This window comes from Ochlerotatus camptorhynchus, unplaced genomic scaffold, assembly GCF_037179485.1.
Source record: "Ochlerotatus camptorhynchus isolate MF236.1 unplaced genomic scaffold, CSIRO-AGI_Acam_v1.1 ptg000025l, whole genome shotgun sequence".
NCBI classification, from domain to species: Eukaryota; Metazoa; Arthropoda; class Insecta; order Diptera; family Culicidae; genus Ochlerotatus; species Ochlerotatus camptorhynchus.
Window position 1 is genome coordinate 1,123,390 of NW_027040517.1, and position 25,098 is coordinate 1,148,487.

The window sequence follows — 25,098 nt, forward strand, 5'->3', positions numbered from 1 at the left end:
CTACTGCTGCTGCTGGACTGGACTGGACACCACCACTTACGGTGATTGAATGAGCACCGTTCAGTGGGACCGCATCGAATTCGATTTTTAAGTCTGTATTAGGGAATGCGCTGTTTTCAGACATTCGGTGATAACTTTGATCACCATTGCAACAGTTGTACATTTGGTATTTTTCAATAGTGACCTATTGAAAATTAACTAAGTGTTCATTTTAGCAGATTGGTAGATAAATTTCCAATCGTTCGGCTTGTTTAGAATTAAAATCTATCTGCTATTGGTTAAAACCTCTTTTCGTAATACTGTGCATTTTGGTTTTTTTAAATTGCGTGGATTCTATAGATCCTGTGGAGATCTATCTAGCCCTGATGTATGTGTTGGTAGAGGGAAAAATGTAAACTTTGCGGGAGACGGTGTGAAAGCAATTTTGTGAAATATGAAGTAAAACAAATCCTAGCTAGTTCTGCATGATAATATTGTTTGATTTTATTTATTTGTTAAGTCGCCGGGAAATACCAGCTGGCGATTTGTTTTTTTTTTTATGATAACTCCTTACTTGAAAACAGGCAAAAACTCACAAACAGGCTGCTTTTTAATGGTATACAGTGTGATAATACAATAATCAATAAATTATCTCAACATTTAGAGGCAAACCTTGCATAAATTTTGGTAACATACAAAAAAAATCTATAATTCACATTAAATTTCATATGTAAGCGCCGATTGAAACAATCTTTTCGACGTCACTACAAGGGTGATTGATTAAACGAAAGAAACAAATCGTGCGGAATGAAAGCCGAGGAAAAACTAATTATACCAATATATTCAGGCTTACAATTCCACACCTTCTATAGACAGGTTGCGCCTTGATAGCTAGCTGCTTGCGGGAACTGATGACCTTGACCAATGTCCAAATAATACTCTTTAACAAATTTTTGGTGGCCCTGAAAAGGAACGTTTTGTAGTGATGGTTGAGTAATTCTGAGCTGGGTGTTCAACACGGATGAGGCTGTCGAGTTGTATGTTGTTTGGAGCGAGGGTTGGCATAGATGACCGACCCGCAGCGACTCACGAAGAGCTACTGATTCCGATCCATAGCATAGCGGTGCAACTTCTTCCTCCTTTGATGATTGCTTATGTGGGCTCTGCAGCTCGCTGCTTGCAGGCAGCCTTTCGTTGTTACTGGAGAACAATTTTCAACACCACACGCCGAAAGCACTGCTACTGCTGCTACTAATTTCGAAGACCGAACACCACCACACAGTGGTGTGGTCGTTAGGAGCGTGTGGTTCTGAGTATGGCGATGAGTGTGCAAAATATTATGCAATTCCATCCTCCCTATTCGCACGCGCCCGAGGATCGGAGGCGAATGCCACTTCGACTTGTTTCGTCTACTTACTACTCTCTGACGACTGTGCTGGGGAAGCAGCATATGCATGTAGGTAATTGGTGGATTTGTTAGTTAATTCGACGCTTTTGGACAATGCTGGACATTTACCAGTTTTTCAATAGTTTCTTGTTAAAAATCAACATTTATCGATGCGTAGCCATATTTCTGATCGATTGGTGATAAAATTATTGAAATTGGACCAGGGGCAGCTGAGTTATTAACGTTCAAAATCTTTCTTAATTTGTTACATGTTCCATTTTCGGTTTTCACAAAGTGTACCCCCATATAGAAATCAAAGACGTAGTCCTACGTCAAAACCTGCTCCAGTTGGTAGTTGGAAATTAAAAAATATTTTATCTGTGTAGATAAGCAAAATGCTGGTTTCCAAAAATTAACAACTTTATCAACTTTATCAGAAGATAACTCTAGTTTAGGATTTTTCATAACAGATGTTTCCTTCATTGAAATATAAGCGGTTCATAAACCGAATACAGACAGCGTATGATGAATAGTAAAGAAATATTAAAATTTCGGCTCAATGACATTCGACCTAATGGTGTTTGGCCCAATGAATTTCGGCCTAATGACCCATCACCTCCGGAATAAATCTGGATGCAGTCAATTTGTTGCGTCGCATGATGTGTTCAGGTAAAATTCAGATACTGGCCACTTCCCCAGAAATTTTCCAACCCGAAAAAAAATCCTAGCCTGGACCCGGAATCGAAGCCAGCCACCTCCAGCATGGTCTTGCTTTGAAGCTGCACCTTTACCGACTGAGCTAATGCTGATCATATATTTTACTCAAAAGTTTAGAAAACATATGTAATTGAACTTTCTATGGATGCAATTACGCTACCAGCCAGACCACACATTACGCTATTCTCTAACTTATGGCTTCATTTTTCTCTCCAAATCACCCTGCGCCAATAACTTTATCCTCCAAGATGCATCCATCCGGTAGCCCCACTCCTAAAGAATCTCCATTTCTTCCGTTTATCTTACTCCAATTACCATCGCTCATCGCCGCCACCCGGTTGGCCCTTTCCCTCTATCTCCACTAACCGTGTTTTTTTTTTTTTATTCGCCTCATCACTTTTTTTTTCTCCTACGTATTCACATCTACGCTCTGCCAGTCAAGAAACGCATAGGTACGTCCATCCTTGCCTTAGGCCCCTACGTTGTTGTTTGCTTCAACCAAACCAGCGACGAACCCATCTCGTTTAAAACTCTTCAGGAAAACCTGTTTGGTGCTGGTGCTACGCTACTGCTGCATCACGAAGCGCCTAAAATACCAACCAACCGCAAGGCCTTCTCTTGGATCCCAGCCCAGCATCCGTGTGGTGCCGATCGTGCCTGTTGATCCACAGCATAAAGCATAGAGGACTCTCGTCGTCGACGACACCATTCCTCGATCGCGTGGTAGAGCCTCGCACATGATTCTCTCGCTCTATTAAACATCAGGGGAGATCACGTTTCTCTTCATCGAGTTTTATGCGTTACGCTTGGCGTTTGTTTTGGATTCCAAATCTCACATGCTCACTCTCTTACCACCGCACCGCTCGCAAACGTCGAAAGCTCACTTGATCGAGTTCGAGAGAGTGTTGTTTACTGCGAATGGACGTGAGCCGTAACATGATCGCACTCATCGCCTTTCAGTGCATCGTAGTCATCCGCCGCGATCGGTTCGGTTTGAGTTTTGTTTTTGTGAATGGACGGATTTGATTTTATGTTTGTTTACGGAACTGTGGAAGTGGAAGAACGTTTGCTCCGTTGTGCGTTTACCTCCTCCTATTCTGGTCGTAGAAGAACACGTGTACCTGCGTGAAGTGGTTGTCAAGGATAACCTGGAGTACGTGTGATAGTGGAAAAGATATTTGAAAGGAATACCTTCTTAATGATTTTGAATTTTCTGTCAAGAAAAGTTGAGTCGGCCAAGTGATACAGTAACCAAACGTTGTGAATGTGGATGTTTTGGAAGATCACCTGAAGGGGAAGTGATTTTGGAATTCGATAACAAAAAAAATTAAGTCACGGTTACATAATTAAACCTAGAAACCTGATGGGAAGATAAATCACCTACCATCAGTCAGTGAGTGAAGTAAGTGTCCAAAGAAGAAACCAAGATGCAGTTCATCAGCAAGCAGCGCACACACCCTCGACGGATTTGGGATACTTTACCTCGCAAATATTGGATTAAGCGGCCGTCAATGGCCGGCAGCCTCGCCTACAACTTTTTGGAGTACCATTGTCACCTCCTTCGCACTTGAATCGAGAAGTGCATTTCATAATCTTGTGGCTCAAGTATAATTTTCGACCCATATTTACCGCCGTTTTTTCGAGATTCAGCTTAAGTGCCCTACTAGTCATCTCTCAGCAAATCCGAAACAAATCATTGCAGTCACTCTGCAACCAAACTTTACCCACGACGACGCCGTCGCCGACGACGACGACGAGCCGACCTAGCAGCAGATGAAGAAAGGCAATTAAAGTTTTTCGCAATACATATTGACATCGTCGTCGTTGTCGTCGTATTCTTCTTCTTCGTAGTGTGCAGCTTTTCCTTCGTCACCCTACCAGTAGGTAGGTCATTGAGCGCAGGGACCTCATAAAACGAACCGAGGTAGTCGTGATTCGCAAATCGCACCCAGCGTACTTCAAAAGGGGCACCCCTTTTTCGGGCCGAAGGAGATTGATATTTGGCTTTTTTTTTTTGTTTCTCTTTTCAACATGGTCGCAACATAAAAGTTGCATTTAGGATTCGCTTTGCACACCAGCTTCTCCGGTGGTGGAGACGGAGCTTAAGTGTTTCAACTCCTCTTGGGAAGCTTTGAGGAGGAAAGGAATGGAAGATGTATTAATGCGATTAATTTTTATTTGCGCAGTCTTCTACAATTTCCAAGTGCTCGTGTAGACAATTTTTCATACAACAGAATGACTCTTCTATGCACCGGCAAAACGTCGAACGGGAATAGGTAATGATCACGAAGATTGTTATCGTTTTCGATGGCTCTGGGTTGGTATCGGTTCCGACCGTGTACACGCCTGTTAGGGTAGACAGTGGAAATTTCAGCTGTTGAGCTGTCGCAAAATTTCAGAACCGGTTCTCCGCAAGGCAGAGATCAATATACTTTGGATGCTTTCAAACAAATGGTCGCAGTTTGAAAAACGGACACGTTTCTGGCTGTCATTAGCCTCAGGGGTAGATTTGGTTTATTGAACGCACGTAGAAAGGTTTCGATGATTTATGGTGTCGTAAATGTTAAACTTTTATGATAGAGACCGTTTGATGGATGATTGATTTTTTAAGCTCGACTGGATCATAATATTTTCGATTTTTGATTGACGTTTGGAATACTTTGGTTTTTATTTTTTGTCCGAAGACCTCAAAAATTTTATGTCCATCATACTAAATTTGTTTGAAAGCTTGGATTAACCAAAAATATCACCATCTCATTTTAATAAGAATTATTAAATAAATTACCGGCATAAAGAAAAATGTGCCCTAGAAATCTATGCGCTTTCTCACTCATTCACTTACTCACTGAGCGCCTCCAGTGGGCCAACGTGAAAGATTTCCATCCTGGGCGGCTACATGCCTTTGTCTTTCTCACTTACTTTGACACAAATCTAGACTCGACTAGCGATTTTTTTTTAATCGGGTTGGAACCAGTTCTAAACCAGTGCGAAACCTAACTTTTCAGTGTAAACCTCAACATGAGGAAGGGCTTAAAAACAAGCGATACTCCATCCAGGCTGAAACTAAATCAAAAACAAATTCGGTATTAATGAAATAAGTCAAAAATAATGCAAGGCTGTAGAGTCGGAGTCGGACGCATTTTTTGTCATAAGAGTTGGAATCGGTGAAAAGTACTGACTCCGAGTGTTATGAAAAATAATTTTAAACTAGAACATTCATAAACCATCTAAACGCAGCTTTACTGTAGAGTATGATCTTACAAACCTCTCTTATTACCGTTCAAAACATAATGCTTTTAAAAGTACATATTGTCGATTCTCGTTGAAAATGGTCAAGAGTTGTGAAAATTTCCATTTGAATTTGCCCCCAAGTTTTGTTTAAAATTGTAACCACTTTATTCAAAGTAACAGAAGAGCATTTCCATGCCAAATAACAAAACAAACATAATTTCAAACTCGTTTTTTTCCCTATTTTGCATGAAACTTTGCATAATTGTTGTTATAGTAAATCACTCATATTCGGCCATTTCGAATGTCGTAAAAAATTCAATATGTCGTATTCGATATATTTCAACAAATCGTAGCTCGAAAAAGTCACTTTCAATCAATGACACAGAGTTGTAGGAATAATATACACGGTAAAAAAAATCAAGTAATTGTGAGTCCAAAAAACGGTTTAAAACTAAAATAACAGAAAATTGCCCTCTTCAATATGTTTCATTAAAAAGCTTATGAAAACTGCTATCTTCTGTGAAATTTTCAAATTGGATACTTACCAATTAACAAAAATAATAAAACAACAACATTTGGACATTTTTTTTAACTTCTTCTTTAAACAATGTTCGGTAATATGTTTTACAGAAAACCAGTTACTAAACATTTAAATACGTTTTCTGCACAAAAATTTACAAAAAAAAATAAGTTGTTGTTATATGTGTATAACATAAAAATTTAACTGAAAATTGATTTTTTTATAAGGTTTTTAATGGAAATCATTCAAAAAATATTAAAGAGCGTATTGTTTTGTTATTTTAGTTTTCAAGACTTTTTTGGATTTTTTCTCAAAATTTCGAAGTGACGTTTTTAAGTTATGACTTGAGTTGAAAAATTTAGCGCAAATGTGAATGATTGACCATAATAAACAATTATACAAAGTTTCATGCAAATCAGATAAGTTAGCGTCAGATAGATTCCTCATTTGGCGAGGAACTGCTCAGAAATATTCATTCAAATGGCTTTCCATTTTTATTTACAAATGCGAGCAAGTACGTTAAAAGTTGTAATTAATTTAAATAGAAACTGCGATCGATTTTGTTAACAATTGTGATCAATTTTTTTTTCGGGGAGGTAGCCAATTTCGTTTGCAATTATGACTAATTTTTCTGGAAATTATGACCAATTTTCTTAAATTACATTTCAATGAAAGCTGTTATTGTTTCTATAAGAAGCTGTTGCAAACACCGATTTAATAAGTTGCAATTTCTTTATGGACCACTTAACAAATATTTTTTATAAGTTGTGTCCTGTAAATTTAATGATTTCAAAGTTCAGTTGAGTTCAATGTTATTCAATATCTTTTGAAGTTGTGATTTTTTTATAGAATCATGCATTTTTTTTGAAAGATACACCATTTTGTAAAAATTTGTGTTCGATGATATTGTGTCTTAAGAACAGTAATTATTTCTCAAGATTATTGAAACTATGCTATTGTCAGTTAAGTATTTTGGATTATTTTTTAAAGATCTATTAATGTTGAATGTACTGAATAAATCACTAGAATACTTCCCATTTATATTTTCTTGTTTCATCCGGATTTATTTCAAAATACTTAGGTTGAATTACTGGGCTGATATTCAGTCTTTTTATTTAAATTTATTTGTTTCAATCACATACAGCAATTATTCGTAAGTTTATGCTTGAATATACTTTATTTTTTTTTTTAGATTTTAAAATATTGCTTTTAATATTTTATAATAATGGCTTTTCTTATATTGGCCTACGAATCCATCGATAAAAGTTTCCTGCTACTTATTTTTTCCTAGAAGAATGTCACATCTGGACAAGACAAAAAATGGTTATTATTGCATGTTAATGAATAAATGATCATAAATGCTTTATTCCGGAATTTAGCCATAAGAACTTAGGTCGACATTGCGGATATCAACCCTACCTAACCAATTGGAATTTTATAGAAGAAATTTTCAATTCCTTTTGTTTGAATCGGTCTCGGAGTTGGGGGGTTGGAATCGGATTAAGAGTCAGTAAATAACAAATCTGAGGAGTTGAAATCGATTTAGATCCGCGCACAGCCTTGAAACAATTTAATCGTCTGATTCTTTTAATTTATTTACACGTTCCTATTATTTAGTGTTCTGCACTACTGAGGATACCCGACAGAATCAATGCAGTACCGAAGGCAGAAAAACATTTTTAGAAAGTCTAGTCCTGTTTGAGCTCCTAATTTTTATCATATGCAAATAATAGTTTTCTTCTTCATCCTCTATCACTTACTCTGTTGCCTTGCTGTTGCTGTTGTCCAACTAGCACCTCCAGCCACCACACTAGCGTACGAACTACTACCATCTCTCTGCTTTGGGGCTGTCCATAAACTACGTAGACAGTTTAGGTGGGAGGGGGAGGTTGTCAATTATCCACGGCCCATACAAAATTATTTTTTGTGTATGGTCAATTGTCTACGCAGGGGGAGGGGGGTCAAGAATCCAAAAAAAAACTGTCTGCGTAGTTAATGAACAGCCCCTTTGTGCCTTTCATTCTGTGTCCCTCCATCCTGCATACGAAACACCTGTTTTTAATCCCGTCTTAAATAATACTCCGCTTGAGATCAAGCAAATGAGTCGTAACGCGGGTAGATCACCTTTACGTGGTGCGTTACCGGTGTACACCTATTTTGATTGATCAGAAAGCACGTATTTGGGGAAGTCTTAGAACTCTTCGAATGATACGTATCATCAACAACTGAATGAATATTCTTGTGAGATCTATTTCGATTTATGAACTAGCCGGAGCCTAAAAATCTCTTTAATAAATGAGAAAAAAAATGCTGAAGGAGTGTGTCTTTGGCAAGGTCCCAGTACACTTCGAATGATGCGAAACATCACAAAAGCTTCTTGTGAGAAGAGCCAATATGAATAATAACTGTATCGAAAACGGATACCTTATTACTTTTTCCATAGTATTAGCACTAAACAAAGGAAACGGACACATCACAAAAATCACAAAATGAAAAGGAGCGAGAAGGGAATTTTCATTTTCACGTCCATATACACGCCTTGTACACCTGTGTCCATGTCGAGGCGCAGTTCCGCAGAGTTTCTTCCACGTTGCCTTTTTTGACAACTGTCTAACTTATCGCTGCCGCCCAAATTTCGTTTGTTAAAGCCCATTTTTGAATTTCTCAATACATTTCTCCTTATATATTTTCCTTCGAAAGCTAATAAAAATATCTAGTAGAATGTTACATTTTCGAAATGTAAGAAATGATGAAATATCACCATCAAAGTGTGAGCTAGATAAAGGAGTGCGCATTTAGTTAGTATTGTCGCATTAATGGCCCTTCGCTCTATTTAAACTTCTATTCATTTTTCACACACATTTACCCTCTTCAGAACTTTATCTATCTAATAACTTATCGCACTATCATGTTGATATTAGTATAGCATTTCCTCTCGAATCTGAAAATTGTAAACTTTACGTATGAAGTAAAAAACCACTTTGATTGAATGTAAATTTGACAGGTGACATTCTTCCTGTAAATTACAAGTAAAACATGTGATCATAACATGATTTTATTTCATTATTCCAAAAATATATTTTATGTGAAATGAGCATTTGCAACCTTGCCTAGGATTGGTCAAATAATGTAACTAGTATTGTCCCGTGCACCGAAGAACAGGCTGTAGAATATTGACGTCTTCAAAAGAGTTGTTTGTTTTTAAGTTAGACAGTTATTCCAAAGGCATAAAGTTTCCAGAATGTCATGGTAAATAGTTAGATTTTGACATTATGCGGATAAGTTTCGAACTATCTATTTACGATTTTCATTATAATAAGATTTTTATGAAGACACCTAGAAGTCATGGAAATGCTTAGTTTAGGAGTTACTAATCCTGTCCTTCTACCCAGGAATGCAGGATGCTATTTTGTGATCATTAATGACTGTCGTCGTCAGTGCCTTTTAGTTCCAATAAAGAAGAAGAAAATATTGACATTATTCAGGTTTTATAACAGTCATTACAAAGTGATCAGTCCTAAAATCTGAAGACGAATTTGCTACAAAATGAAGGAATCAGCAAACGATAGTGTGATACAAATTGGACAATTCAGAACTTATTATTTTCCGATGTCGTGTGGTAGTTTCGCTAATGTAAAACTTGTAGGACGTTTCTCGCTTGAAGATCGGGGTTCATTTGAAGAAGCTTGTTTATCTTTAATCGTCTGCTATATTGTTAAACCCCGATGCGCACAAGATTAGTTGTATGTTCTGTATACTGTCTAGACACGAATGAGATTGGTCCAAACGGTAAAATCACAATTTCGGGGTTTTAATTTTTTGTTTTCAATGCAAAATCAAAATAATCATGCAATTTTATTCACAATTACCATGATATGAATTCCACTTGCATCATGGATTTTTTCTTATACTAATCAGAAAACTCTCCTCATAATTATCGTTGCATTCTCCTTGAAACCCCTTCTAAGAATCACGCAGGCATTTTCCATGAAGTTTTCTTCACAACTTCTTTTGAAATCCTTTAAAATTACCTAAAAATGTAATTTAAAACTTCCTTTCTTCTCCACAAAAATCCCTCCAAACTCATCTAACAATCTCTTAGGACTACATCTCAGAATAATTTTGGAATTCTTCTCAGAATTCTCAGAATTTCTCCTTCGGAAATTATGTAGGAATGATCCTCAGTACCCTTTTATTTGAAATCAAAACTTTGATTCATTTTAAAATTTACTTAAAGTTCCAGGGTTTGTCCTCAGGATTCAATAGAATTGTTCGGTAATTTGTTGTAATTCTTCAAATTCTTCCAAGTCTGTTAGTACCTACAACGGTATGAAGACAGATTTCATGATCCGAGATCTCCAACAATTTTCTCTAAATCTCATTTGTATCAAGTTCATTTTTCAAAAACAATTTTTTAAATTATTTCTGATTATGATTTATCAGTCTAGTACGCTAATTTAGAACGACACGTTCGTTATTCGTCCCAACGTTTCAGCACTTGTTGGTGCCTTCTTCAGGGGAAAAATAAACATATTCGAACTTTATCAAATTGTTTTTTTTTTCCCTAAACTTGTGGTCAATGCTTTGATTTTGGCAGATATCATACTAGACTGATAAGCATAGTTTGACCTTAAGATAAAGTCGAGCTTAAAAAAGTGACACAAATTGAGTTTTTCAAGTATCTAAAGATTATTGATTTGTTTTTAATAAATTAAGTTACTCATACAGTTAATTATACTTTCAGCTTTAAAATATAATTCGTGTAGTTTTGCATCCGAAGATAATTTTCCCGCAAATTTACAGTTGGCCACGTTTTTGAAAAATGTACTCAATTTCGTTATTTGTTGAATATTGACAACCGGAATATGTTTAAGATTTAAATCAGAAAAGCCGGGAAAAAATCTGGAATTTCAAAATGAAAATACACTCGCCACCCTGAACTTAGTATTCCTCAAGTAACCAACTAATCGCCCTCGGGTCTTGCAGTGTAAATTTGTGTAATGGTATTTATATGAGGTGTACATGTACATTTTGACGGCTAAAGCTTTAATTCCAGGTTTTTCCGTAAGCTTCTCAAAACAATCGTGTTTATCGAATATATGCTTAACAGTTTATTGGGACGACAACTTTATCAGTCGTTTCAGCTACGGATAGAGTGAATCTAGATTAAAAGTATTTGCTAGCAGAACTACCGAATGTTCCAAATCTGAGGGTAGAATTGACAGATATTAAATCGTAAACGAATTAAAGCTACCAAAATGGTTACTTCTTTGTTCATAGTTTTTAGTTACGTGATTTTTCATGCATTTGAAAATTACTTTATGTTTGGATTTGTACTGACAATTTTTGAGTTTGATTGCAAGATTGAAAAATGTAAATAATTTCTCTGTCTTTAATTTTAGGGACACTCATTGGAACTCACATTGGCAACCATTATTAAGTGCAAAATACTGGAGATTCATTGCATTTCAGGCCCACTGTGCAATGGTTGTCTATAGTTGCATTCAATCCCTTTGATGACGACACCAGTACATTTGAGCATACTTGATCGGGATTTAATTATTACACTGTATGGAGCATGCCGGCATGACTGTACGGCATTCATCGACTTGATGAATTATAACGGAGCATCTAGCATTTACAAAGAAACTACCAAAATCTTACGCAAAAGTAACCAGATCTGCTCTAAACATTTATTTGGCCTAGAAAGATAAAGCAATTAGTAGAATTCAGTCGACTATTGATGCCCATCGAAACGGGTAAGGAGATAGAGTAATAAAACGGCACGCCAGAGATAATGCTCGGATAAAAAGTTGCTTTTATGGGCGAGATACTGCAACAGCAGTATTCCGTTCCAAACTTGATTCGATGCTAATAAAATTCATTCCAGAAAAAAAGGCATTAACCTACAATATATAAAATCGTATGCGATTGAAACAGCCTGGATGCGTTCTCGCGTCGTAAGCATTTTTTGATGGTTGAACGTTTCGTTCGAAAAGGGAAAAAATCATCAAGTTTCATTAGGGTATCTGATCCAATGTTGGACCTGTGTTTCTATAATCCTATTTGGCGACATTTGTCTTCTTATGTTATTCGACGCAGAAATACTTTTATGAAAAATCGTCACTTGTTATTCTTAACCACCGGCACAAAAATGTGTTCAATATCCATTGTGCCATAAAGCATGAACAACGGCAGCTGTTTTATGATCGTGATCTCGTGTAATTAACGTGCTTCCCTTTTACAGTCCACTGAATAAATTTACAAGCTCCCTGTGACCTTCAGGTGCAAATTTTGGATTACACCTGTTTTAGCGTATCAAAAAATATTCCTAACCACACGAGAAACGTATTTCATCCATTAGCGAAAGTTATTTTGAAACAATTCCAATTGAGTGAGTGCCACGCAGATGGAACAGTAATTGTTCTTATATTTCTCGAGTCCACGCCTCGTGCTGCTGTCGTCAGCAATGGCCATGGTGGTTTTTCAAGTCCGCGGCGATGGCTTTGGGGGATTTGGTGGTCAACTTGCCGACAAACGTGATGCGAATCGTCTCTGTTTTTGCAACCACGCATCGCACTTTAGCTGAGTAACGGAAATTTAGTGGAAAATGTTGATCCCCATATCAGGCTGAGACTCGTTACGGATCGGACTTGTGGCGCAAATTAGGAGGTTAATCGTGGATGGATGTGTTTTTTGTCGATTCATGATGAAATTTCATGTTGCTTTTGTTATGTGGTTGGATATTGGTTGCTGGCACCGCAGCGATGCCCACCGGTCTAGGATTTAATTGTTGAACGTATGGGATTCGTACGAGGGAAAGTTGTAATTTGCGAACTGGAGTGTAGAGAGCTGGTCTCGATTGGTGATTTGGAATATGGTTGGGAAAATTTGTTACATGGTGAAATGCGAACAATTTCTACAAAAAAAACGAAAGTGCAGCTTTACCAAAACTACCTCGCATTGAAGACGCAACTAGCACAATGTCGAACTAAAGCACAGGCACAGGTCTTCTATGCCTCTGAGGAATGGGGTCGAATTTCGTGCCCAGTATCTCTCACGAACTTGCTACCCTAATTTAGACCAAAGCCAGCAAACCCGCCACAACCAGTTGCTACAAATAATAAACCTAACTTGGCCAAATCGTGTGCAATATGCGACACTTAATCGTCGTCGTTGCCGTGGAGCTCGTGGACTCTGTTATTATGATAATTGTTGAACATTTCGGATTTCTACAAACCGGCCGACCTACCGACGAATTTGTTTTCCTTTTGCGGGTGCCCGTACCGTTGTTGGTTGCTGGAATAGCGCACTAAACGACACGGCTTTTGTGGGAACATGATTCTTCTGCAAACGAAAGTGTACGGGTGGCCTCCCAACAGCCAGCGTGCACAATTTCGGCGCCCGGGCGGTATGACAAGTCTGATGAAGAAGTAAAAGTGTTACAAATTGTGGCTAACGAACGAACGAATGGTAGGGTCTGTGACCTCCAGATATCAAACCCTTGATGGCGTTAGCTGTGGTTGCTCTAGAAAATCTTCGTGGTCTCTTGAGCTTGGTAAAAACAGATTTAATGCCAAACAGATACAATTTTTTGCTTCCCTCGTAGAGATAAAGTCTACAATATTCATGAACTTTGGGGAGGTAACTTTCCCTGTGGCCATAAGAACGATAACATGTAATTTTCATTCCTTTTGCCTTCATCCGGTACAGGGCATAGTGGGCTTTTCCATTATGCAAGAAAGATTCTTCTGCTTCTCGCTAACTATTCCTATTCTTGCCGCTGAAAGTGAGTTTGGTCTGGCAACATTCCACTTTTGGAATGGGCGTTGCATTTCTTGTTCAACTCCACTTCTGGACCGCTGCGCTGCTATGACACAACACCACCACCGCACTAATGCCTCTTCTACCAGTCTACCAAGTTGGACTTGCGCTGAGTGGGCAGCACGGGTAAAGATTTATAGACATTTCTCGGTAGTTAGTTAGCTACCTTTACCACAAAATCGCACAATACGAACTGAATGAGTCAAACACTGCTGGTGGAACCACAATTTGTACGCCATACAATGGGCAGTTTTGTGTGAAATTGGAACCGACCCAACAACAACCGGCCACCAGCCACAAGCGCCCCGGTTGTCGGCGATCAAGGTCATTCCGGTTGAATTGCAAATGTTTTGTGCGGACGCGGAGACATCGGAAGGAATTCCAAAAACAACAGTGAAACTAACGATCATCTGTTTACAGCTGATTAGACCACTCGGTTAGAGCTCACATACCATACGACGACGCTTTCCATCATTTTTTTGTTTCCCAGCCGGTTTAACCACATTCATCACACCCTACATCTCGAGTTTTCAACCGGCACCATCCAGTGAGAGAGGAACCACAGAGGAAGTAACCAACTTGTGTTTCTTCTTATGCTTTTGGTTTTTTTGGGCGTCTGAAAAAACAACCAAACCCGACTAACCTAATTTTCCCGCGAACGCATAGTTAATGCTTGTTTCTTCCTCCCGGCACTTCACGTCGAATCTTTCATCGCACATCAGATTACGCGGAGATACATTCAAGCAGGCAGCACATTGGAATGTACGTCGGGAACAGGCGTCAAAATGTATGACTTGATTAGTCGAACTGTTGTTGACTCCAGGTATAATTCCATTAAGCTTGAGATTTTATCACCTGACAATAGAACAGTTCCACGCCAAATGACGCATCAGAAAAACTTGACCTTTCATAATTGTATGTTATGAGTAATCATTCACATTTTTGCAAAAATTCGGCCATTTTGGATCTTATAATTTTTTTCAAAATGGCATCAATGTCATTTTTCAATCAATGTTAGCACGAAAATGTCACTTCTGATCGAAACGACGTCTGAGACAAAGTTGTAAAGAAAAATGAATTCTTGCTGTGAAAATTATACAAGGTATACTTTTAGTAATTTTGATAAAAAATCTAAAAAATGTGTTAAAGCTCAAATATCTCAAAAAGTATATGTTCAATTGTTATAATACCTTATAAAAAAAGCTCATGAAAAATGCAAACTTTTGGAATATATAAAACCATAAGCACTTGAAAATTTACAGAAATTGTATAACAAGAACTTTTGGTCAAATTTTTCGTTGTTTCCCCATAAGCCATTAGTAAGAAAAATCATTAAAACCAATCAAGTTTCCTTCTCGTCATTATATGATCTTAGATGTATATTTCTAAAGGCAATACTTGAGTTTACCAATTTCGAAGAGTGCTTTTTTTTCGAAAAAAAAACACTTAATTGTTTATTATTATATGTTGTCGTGTTTTTGCTGTGCGGTTTTGGTTATAGGCATTTGTTTAAATAAAGTTTATGTTTATCTTCATTGCTTTATTTAACGCTGGTCTCAGTTCCGCAATTTAGAGGCGTCGCATGCCTTATTTGTTTACCTGTGCACCAAACTTTATTCGTTATAGTTTTCCACCACATATGAGTTTTTGTTTTATTTTTCAATGCTCCATGAATTCGAGGGACAACTAAATTACTATATTAATCACTACCTAACGTAACATTTGAAGGGCCTATCATCTTGTGTAAACAAAACTTGTATGGCCCTTTTCGCGCTAACCGAAGTAGGAGGAATTGCAAAACTTAACTAATTCTCGTTTTTAGCACAAAACTAACTCTTTCGACTGACGTGTAATAAAGAATATCTGTTAAACACTTCCGAAAATATTGTTTGATACAAAACAGTTTCAATTACAACTAGTGGTGCAAACCGCCATGTATTGTGGAAAATTTGTGGTATGTTTTAAGAGGTTATAGAAGGTCTGCTTGGCTTACATCAGGCATTCGACCATTCACAAATTTGCCACCCGCCACCCAAAAAATCTCGCTTTTAGGTGCACTATTTAATAAATTATATCATGGTAGTGATATCGACATGCTTAGAAATCAAGGCAAAGACCATCCGAACTAAATCTAATCATTTTTGAAGCAAACCAAGGTCGAAGATTTAATTGAGCCACACTATAAAATAGTGTATTCATGATCACTTGTGGTCTGGAGTAAAGAAGTAGAGCTATAATGTGACCATAAAATCTATAAAAATCTAAACGCATTTTTTCTAAATTATTTACACCTGTCTCTTGCACAGGTTGCACATGTGGACGCAACGCCACTTTCTAGTGCCAATCACCGACGGACATGAATTGCCATCCATTGACATTGCCATTCCACATCAAACATACTACAAAATGCCCTTAAGAATATTTTTGTTCATTTGAAGTAGGTTCCCGAGCAAAGTCTGAGATCAAATTGAAATCTAAATTTTATGTTGTGATTTCGCTGATAATGATTGCTCAGGTTGCTGTCGTTTTGGTCGTTTTAACGGTTAAAATATCAAAATTGAGAGCAAAGCAATCTTCCTGATACATCACATTGAAAACTATTTCTGCTATCAGTGAGAGCAAACTGAAAACTCAATTTGATATCAATTTTTCCTGTTGATAACCAAACAAGTATTCAATTTGATGTTATGCTAAGGCAATGAAAACAAATCCGTAACAACATATTTTTAAAGAGCAAATTTACAGCAAAATGAAAAAAAAAAATTAGTATCAAATTTGTCAATGTGTAAACTGAAATCAAATTATGATTTCAGTTTGATGTTGATATCAAAACTTGATTTCAATTTGCTGTCATTTTGATGCTGGACTTTGCTCGGGTTCTAGCTGCGAATCCCGAGCAAAGTCCAGCATCAAAATGACAGCAAATTGAAATCAAGTTTTGATATCAACATCAAACTGAAATCCTAATTTGATTTCAGATTATGCAATTGACAAATTTTGTTTCTATTTTGCTGTACATTTGCTCTTCAAAATATGTTGTTGCGGGTTTGTTTTCATTGCCTTAGCATAACATCAAATTGAATACTTGTTTTGTTATCAACAGGAAAAATGGATATCAAATTGAGTTTTCAGTTTGCTCTCACTGATAGCAGAAATAGTTTTCAATGTGATGTCACAGGAAGATTTTTTTGCTCTCAATTTTGATATTTTAACCGTTAAAACGACCAAAACGACAGCAACCTGAGCAATCATTATCATTATTCAGTTTGCTTTTGAGCTTTTATCAAAAATAGATAGCAACTAGGTCGAAAAGTACACCATTAATAGTTCTGAACGCCACTAGGATAAATCATTTATGAGAAATTAATGTATAAAAAGTTAAGTTAGTAAAATGAATTTTTCAGCAGTCACCCTACTTATAAAAAACCAGTATACATTGAAAGTGAGCCAAAAGCAATAAAAAAAATCGTTGAGTGAAAAATTGTCTCTATATTATGGACAAACCCATTGTCCAAGGTTTGCCCCGACGACGAGGTGATGCGTCGCGGGTTGGCCATCAAATTCGAGCGCATTTCAATCTTTGTGTTTCGTTTCGGGATTTGCCCTGCTCATTACGGTGGCGTTACTATTACTAAGCTGCTGCAGCTGAAGTTGTGCATGCTTTTCGGAGGCTTAAATCCTCTACATAGGTGTGTGTATATATATAGAAGAGAAGGGTTGAAGCAACGCACAGTGCTGATGCCGCTGACTGACTGACTGACTGTCGAATGAAATCCCATTTTTACGTAATTGAAATCTCGAAGATTGATAGAAGAATGGACCGGCGGAGAAAAGCAAATGAAGGAATATGTAGTTTCGTTTCTCTGTTTAATGAAGAACGAGAGACGAGCAAATGGTAGGTACCAGTATGGCTATCAATCTTGGCCTTTTTAGTGTCAGACTCTCCTGATGGTTGTAAAAGAGTTTTTATTTCGTTTCCACAGACATGGGTTCGCTTCAAAAGTGTGTAGTACGTCAATTGTGTGAATGAATGAAAGTTGCTGCCAAATTGCTGGTGGATTTTAGTTTCGCTAGCCACGTACAGTTAGTTTTGGGCTCGGGAGGTTCTAATTGATGGGTGTGAGGCGGGAAATAGGTCAAGAGGGCTTATTTTGTTAAGCTGAAGCAAGTGTTGGGAAGGCTTTTGACCTGTCTGTAGTGATGTCGAAAAAGTGGGTCTTGTTATTGTTAATGATTTAGGACGATGGTGCAGGTTAAACTTTTATAGGTACATATCGTTCTGTGGCACTTGGTTTTTTCAATAATTCCGGTCATAAACAGTCTTCCTAGTTTGTTGGAAACATTAGACATATAATTGGAGTAAAATTTGAATCAGTACCGACAACCGTTTATTAATATCAATCAACCATTGGATAATACTTTATCGTACATAACCTTCGAGCTTATAATTAAACATAGAATTACAAGTTACCTATCTAATTTACACCAATTCGCAATATTACGCTAAAAACCTGCGAAAGTAAAAGTGTTAATTACTGAGAAAATAAAAGTACCATAGCAAAGCAGACAATCGATGATCCAAGCCTTTCATCGATCCGATCAATTTTCGATCGTTTCCAATGAAACAAACATGATTGGAATGGAGAAAGAAAATCACCCATAGAGAACAACTTTCCTCTAACAAATTGCCTTTTTCATTGCAAAACCCAATTGTTCCTTTTAATCACCCAGAAAAAATAATGAGCGATTGACTATTACCATCTATCATCCCTCGACAACTGCCTGGGTGAGGTGCGATGTCGGACGCGATTGAATCCCTCGAAGTTTATTTTCCCATTAGACTCGATCGATTGGTCTATCGATATGTACGAATCGTTTCAACTTAATTATCGAACGTTGCATTTCAATTTCTTACATCGCACCCCGGGTGATGCGGTGTCGATCGCACTTACTAAAAACCCCATCACCCCTCCGGTTCGCTTCAAGGCGGATCTTCGATTCGGAAAATTTGGCATGAAAAAGTAAACCACGGGGAGCGGAGGCTTTATTTTGCCGAATCTCGCTTGCTCTACGGGTATGTTTTGTGTTGTTTGTTGTTTGTTTCATCATGGAGGAGTAGCAACGAGCCAAAGCGAAAGGAAGCAACAATTATCAAGTTGGGCGTTCAAGTGAAATTTGCTTATAAAACCAAACTGCGACGGCGACGTCGAAACTGGACGAATGATGAGCTGCTGGGAAAAGAGAAAATATCTCTATTCGAACAGCCCCCAGCCAGACCAATAGGAGACTGTGTGATGTGATGAGAAGTTGAGCATCACGCTTTTCCTTGTGGTAGAAAGCGGCGCGGTTGGACCAGCTTGAAGTGGTTGGTGGGTAGATTTTTCATGATGAGCTTCATGATGATCGGATGAGTTGAGCCTTCAACTAGACCGCGGAATAATTCACGCTTGCTACTGCTACTGCGGCCTCTACCGAGCCTGTACCATAATGCAGCGGTTGACGTGTGAAGATCAAAATCGTTGCAGTCATGGCCATTTGGTTATTGAGATGCAATTTGCTTGAATTTGATTGAGGGGTCGGTTCCGATGCTAACGAAAGTTTTATATGATTTTATTGGGGAAAATGTAAAAGGTTATCAGGGGACAATGAATTCTACAAGGACTTTAAAGTAACTTGTAATTCAATGGCTATTTTCAATGAAAATTACAAATTACAAGTCATTGCATTTTGATTACGATTCCCGCTTCAATGTTCGACCGAATTCCGTTGAAAATTTACGCGAAATGCGTTCTTTTTTATTCCTACTAGAACATGTTATAAGGGTGAGAATAACGTTGGAAACTTGACGAAAATCCTATTTTTTTTAATAATGACAACTTATTTACGAAATATTTTAAAGAATTTGATTTCAGTTACATTCAGTTCATTAAAAAAATCTTTCAAGCTAATAAATAATATAAATTGATTTTTTTTACGATTATATCGAACGCCAGTTAAATAAAATTTACAGTAAAATAACTTTTTTGTTGAGTAAAGCTCATCCCAGTCCCTTGCTGAAATACTATCAAGATTTCAACTATCAGAATTTTCAACGGGTTACGTACTAAGTATTTTTATCAAAATATTACAAAACTAATTGAACAAATTTGAATAAATCGGGATGGGGATCTGAGACCAGGTGCCACATTATGTAAGACAATCGAAATTTTTCAATTGAATTCGACTTTTTCATACAAGCAATTCATATATAATTCTGTTCGTTCGACTTTCATAAGCAGATCCCAGGTGTTATGCTTAGGAAAATACAATCAACTCGAAAAAATAATATACAATTAGAAAATGTTGATAGTGGTCTGGGCGAGTGGGAAATTATTGAAAAACTCAGGATAAATCAGAATTTGTTTAAAAATCATGGTAAATGAGACCCAGGATGGAGAACACACATCAGGATAAATTTCCTGATTTGGCAAGTGATATTATTTTTACTGACAAATTTATTAATCATATCTTCAAAATTCTGATCAGTTTATGATGTACTAAAGTACCTTTTTAGGCTTTCAAAGCTTTATTGGTTCTAATACTAGTTACAGTACACTTCTTATACGATATCAGGAATCTCAAAAGAAGTTCATTTTGTCTCTAAAGATATCTAGATTTGCTTAAGAGGAAGTTCACCGCTCCGAAAAAAATAATTACGTTTTGATTTTTCTAAAATTTTTAAAAAAGGTATGAAAAATAAATCAAAAAAACAAGTCACATTTTTTTTTTCTAATTTTTCAAAGAAAATTTACGTGCAAAACCTTTTTTTATAAGTCTTTATGGCGTAAAGTTGGACTCAAAAAACCACAAAAAATCAACTTTTCGGTTTTGCTGAGGGTCATTTTTTTTCATGATGAGATAGAAAAAATATTTTTGCTTGTAATTTTTTACAAAAATCTAAGAAAGAAACTGATTTTCTTGGATTTTTGATAATTTTTCCCAATACTTTTAGAAAAATAAAAAAAAACGTACCTAAAATATTTTTTTATTTTCGGGCCGGTAAACTTCCCCTTAATAAGGCCAATGATCTCCCCACTGAACACGCTTAGTAAAATTATGTCTTGTCCGTTAAGTTCTCTGAACTTATTCCATAGGGCTTCTGGACATGTTGCGCAAGTAAAACCCTCTTCCTTTTAAGCCTCTGTTGCTGGCTGACGTAATATGTGTTTTAGTTAATGCTGGTTTAAAATCCATAATCCCATAAGACATCCATTGACTCATCCATCTGCCTATAATGGTAGATTAGGCTGTTAGAAACAATAGCTACAATGTAAGGGACGACACAGTAAGACGGCTACCCGGGGTAAGATGGCCACCCGGTGTAAGAAGGGATAGATTATTGAAACAATCAACTCGTAAAAAATTATACAGAACTACAGAAGCTGTTACAGTTTGACAAGTGCCGAGTAAGACAGCCACCTTTGGTTGGTTGAAACTGAATGCGTAAATAACAATATTTTGTTTCTGATATATATCAGGCTTTTTTCGAAAACATTTGTAGATCTGTCATCAGTAAGAATTCATGATATGGAAGCCCCGGAGGATCAGTCAGAGAATCCGGAACATCCGTAAAAGTATTCAATTCATAAAACTAGGTTCAGGACTTCTAAGAAACTTTTGTTACCGGCAATATAAGTAATGATGCACAAGTAAATTACGAACTCCCTCACTAGGTGGCGCTAGTGTGCATATAAACTTTCTGTATCTATAAGCTATATCTTGAAATCCTCACGATCTACGAAGTCAGGACATCTACGTGAAGTCCACACGTAGACTAGTGCCACGTAGTGAGAGAATTCTGAACGAACTAACCCACAAATTTGAAGACATTGATCACCTGAACAACTTTCCCGAAAACGGAAACATTCTAAATATGGTAAAGATCTCAAGATATATTTTGTACAGGAAATGGACTTGCACATTAGCGCTGCAAAGTGAGAAAATTATGTACTACTGTTCTCTATCCGTCTTGACCTACTGTGCAATTTTACCGAAGACAGTAACCTTTTATATGGCCAGGTTTATATCTTCAATGTGGCCATCTTACCCCTAGGGGTGGCCAACCTTACCCCGCATGATTTTTTTTTCAGTATTTAGTCTATTTTTGATTTGTGATAAAACATCAAAATTTTCTGAAAAACAATGTAATTAGGGAAAATACTCTAAAGATCAATAATCACTAAATTTATCGCAGAAATTTTACACAGTGTTGGTTAAAATTCAAGCTTAGAGTGGCCGTCATATATGGTCGTCCTATAAATGAAAACTATCTAAAAAAATGTAAAGGTTACGCACTTTGATTTTCTGAAAAAAAGTAATTTCATCAGAACAATTTTCAATAATGTGTTCAAAGGGCTTAGAAAAATAACCTAAAAAAATCAACGTCATTACCATGAAATGGAAAGCTACAATTATGCACAAGCATTTATTGAACTGTTACGTCACAAGTTGAGTCAAATTATACATCATATTTATTATTTCTAAGATTATCCACAAATTTCAATATTTTTACATTTTTCCGAGGCCCCATCGAATCACATCTGGGATTCCCAATTAAAAATTGTCGAATAGAACAACGAATGATTCCTTAGCAACAAACTTAAAGAATGCCACCGATAGTGACCATGCATCAGAACCATAGTCTTAACCACTTCAAACTAGGGAACAACGAATAGAAGATTAGGAATCACATAGGTGAAGACTAACTAACTCATTTTTTCCTTGTTTCAAGATCATCCTCGGTCCAGGCAACCCGAGGACTTATCACTATCAACAAGGTATAACAAGTAACAAGGACTAAGATATGTTCCTTTGATTACTGAAAAATCCTGTTCCCCTAGATTGAAGTAGTCAAAAGTAGGAATCAGTGGTAGATCTTATATCCCGTAACGTACCACGAAAAGGTGATCTAACCACGTTACGGGGCGTCTGGGGAGTTAATCCATGAGCTCTGCCATTCAATAATTATGTAAATACTTAGGAGGAAGGGGATGTTAGAAATATTCTTACGTTATATTAGATATCCTACGTATACATCAACAAGTCATATAACGCCTGTTCAAAGATTCGAAGAAAATCCTTAAAAAATGGTTACGTAATTATTAAATGGCCCCTAAGTCCTTTGGAATGCAGAATTAATTTTTTTCACTGTAGTTGATTATTAAGGTCTTTAACCTTCCCAATGCATTAGGAAAATTTTACAAAGTGTTTCAAAGACAAAAATGACCTCAATGCACTAGGAAGGTTAAATACAAGCATTTGCATTACAGCTAAAATGCTATTTTACGGATTTATAAAGCTATGAAATATTTTAATGATAATTATTATTTACAAGATTCAAGAAGAGAAGGTACAGTGTGTGTGTATGGCACATAAAACCTGTCAATTTAGCTTCCAGAGGGTCACAATAGCGATTAGCTGTAATGATGAGCAACGCGATGCACGAGCAATCAGCGATCATAAAATCGCTAGTTGTGACCTTCTGAAAGCTAAATTGACAAATTGTATACGTCATACATAAACTTTACCACCTATTCTTGCTTCTTACAAATAAAAATTATCATTATAGTATCTCATAGTTTCATAATTACGAAAAATAAAATTTAAGCTGTAATGAGCCATGTCAGCAAGCATGAGCCATGTCATGCAAGCCTTAACTTTAACTTAAATATAAACTTTAAAGCTTTAGTTGTTCCCAACAATATCTGAAGGTCACTTATGAGACCTCTAAAATTGACCAACATCAAGCAAGGCCAATGAACTCAACCTGATAGCGCTCTGGAGTTTTTTTCCTGTAAGATTGTTGATGTTTACTCATAAAGTAACTGAACTAAAACTATAAAGCTTTTGCAGTTACCCTAATACCTAAATAGAGTTGTCTTTAAAGCCACCTAAGTTGTATTATAATTTTTTTTAATGACTTGTAAGTCAATACTCAGAAGTGTAACGTTATATCAGAAGATTTCTGAAGCTAACCTTAAGATCTCTGAAGAAAATCTAAACTGAACCCGGAGGCCTGTGCAGTTGATTCATTAGCCTTCTAATATAACAGTTGATGCAAAGGATGACTTAAGAGGTCTTTAGCCTTAAGTCCCTGACATTAATCTGTGTAATGTTATTTGAAATTATCAGTCATTAAGGATAACACGTTAGAAATCTTTAACCCATAATATATCTGAAGTTTCATCTTTGGGCTTATGAAGTTTCTAACCCCCAAGGTATCTGAGCAAAAGACATTTGAAATTGACTCATGAAATTACAAAAATTGACTCATATGGCCTCTAGACTTTCCTCGTCTGACAGAAGATTCGTAGGGCTTCTAGACTTTGAGCTCAATTCAAACAAATAAAGGATCTCGGTGTTACTCTGGACTGCGGGCTCACCTTCAAAATCCATTATAACGACAACATTTCCAGAGCCAATCGCCAACTGGGTTTTATTTTCAAAATTGCCGATGAGTTCCGGGCCCCGTTATGCCTCAGATCACTTTACTGCTCACTTGTGCGGTCTATATTAGAATCAAGTGCAGTTGTATGGTGCCCTTTCCAAGCCACTTGGATCGCTAGAAACGAATCTGTTCAACGAAAGTTTGTGAGATATGCTCTTCGTTTCTTGAACTAGCGTGACTCATCGAACCTGCAACCGTACGAGGAGCGTTGCCGTCTTCTGGGCATCGAACCGCTAGTGGTGCGACGGACGGTCGCTCAAGCTATGTTTGCTGGAAAGTTTCTCACGGGTGACATCGACTGTCCAACGTTACTGGCCCAGCTAAATATGTATGCTCCTGAGAGACCTCTTCGTCAACGCGAATTTCTGTTTTTGTAGCCTCGAGGCAGAAATTATACGCAGAATGAGCCAATTCGTGCAATCAGCCGACAATTTAACTACTTTTATTGGGAATTTGACTTTAACGTATCAGCAAATGTGTTTCGTCACCGGTTACTTGACCGTTTTCGTTTCGTTGACCATAACTATTTAGATTAAGTTTTATTCATTAAGACATTAATTGTCAGTTGAATTATTAAATAAACAAATAAACAAATAAGGCTTGCGGAATCGACTAATAAGATCTTTGAAGTTATCTCATAGAGCCTCTGCGGTTGATTTATGAGATATATCTCACTCTTATCCTGCTCCAAGTATCATCGCAAGTTTTCACGAGCTTTCAAGGCAGTCTCCATGTCTTAATCAAAGTCTACAAGACTACGATAAAACCAAGATTGTTGGGTGAACTCCTCCAGTGGTGGGTGAGCCAGTGTGTAAGAAATCCATCCTGAGTGGTTGCATGCTTTCACCTTTGCCCTGGGCGTTCACTTATGTTCTTTTGTAAATTGGATTTTGATGACATTCGATATCCAGTTGTGAGGCCACCAAGCACAAATTCCGTTTTGCACCGAATGAC

The 25,098-nt window shown here is 37.1% G+C and overlaps 1 protein-coding gene across 12 annotated transcripts in view; it reads left to right on the top strand.

Moving 5' to 3' along the window:
- Window positions 1–25,098, top strand: part of DIP2 (disco-interacting protein 2) — a 321,435-nt gene that overhangs the window by 197,818 nt on the left and 98,519 nt on the right. For 10 of the 12 annotated variants that reach the window (XM_065229745.1, XM_065229755.1, XM_065229762.1 and 7 more), the window contains exon 1: window positions 3,027–3,485. The exons of 1 other annotated variant lie outside the window; for it this stretch is intronic. The gene's annotated coding sequence lies outside the window, so the exon portion shown is untranslated. Of the gene's footprint in view, window positions 1–3,025; window positions 3,486–25,098 lie in introns of those variants that run through there. One more of the 12 variants, XM_065229776.1, reaches the window with a different exon arrangement.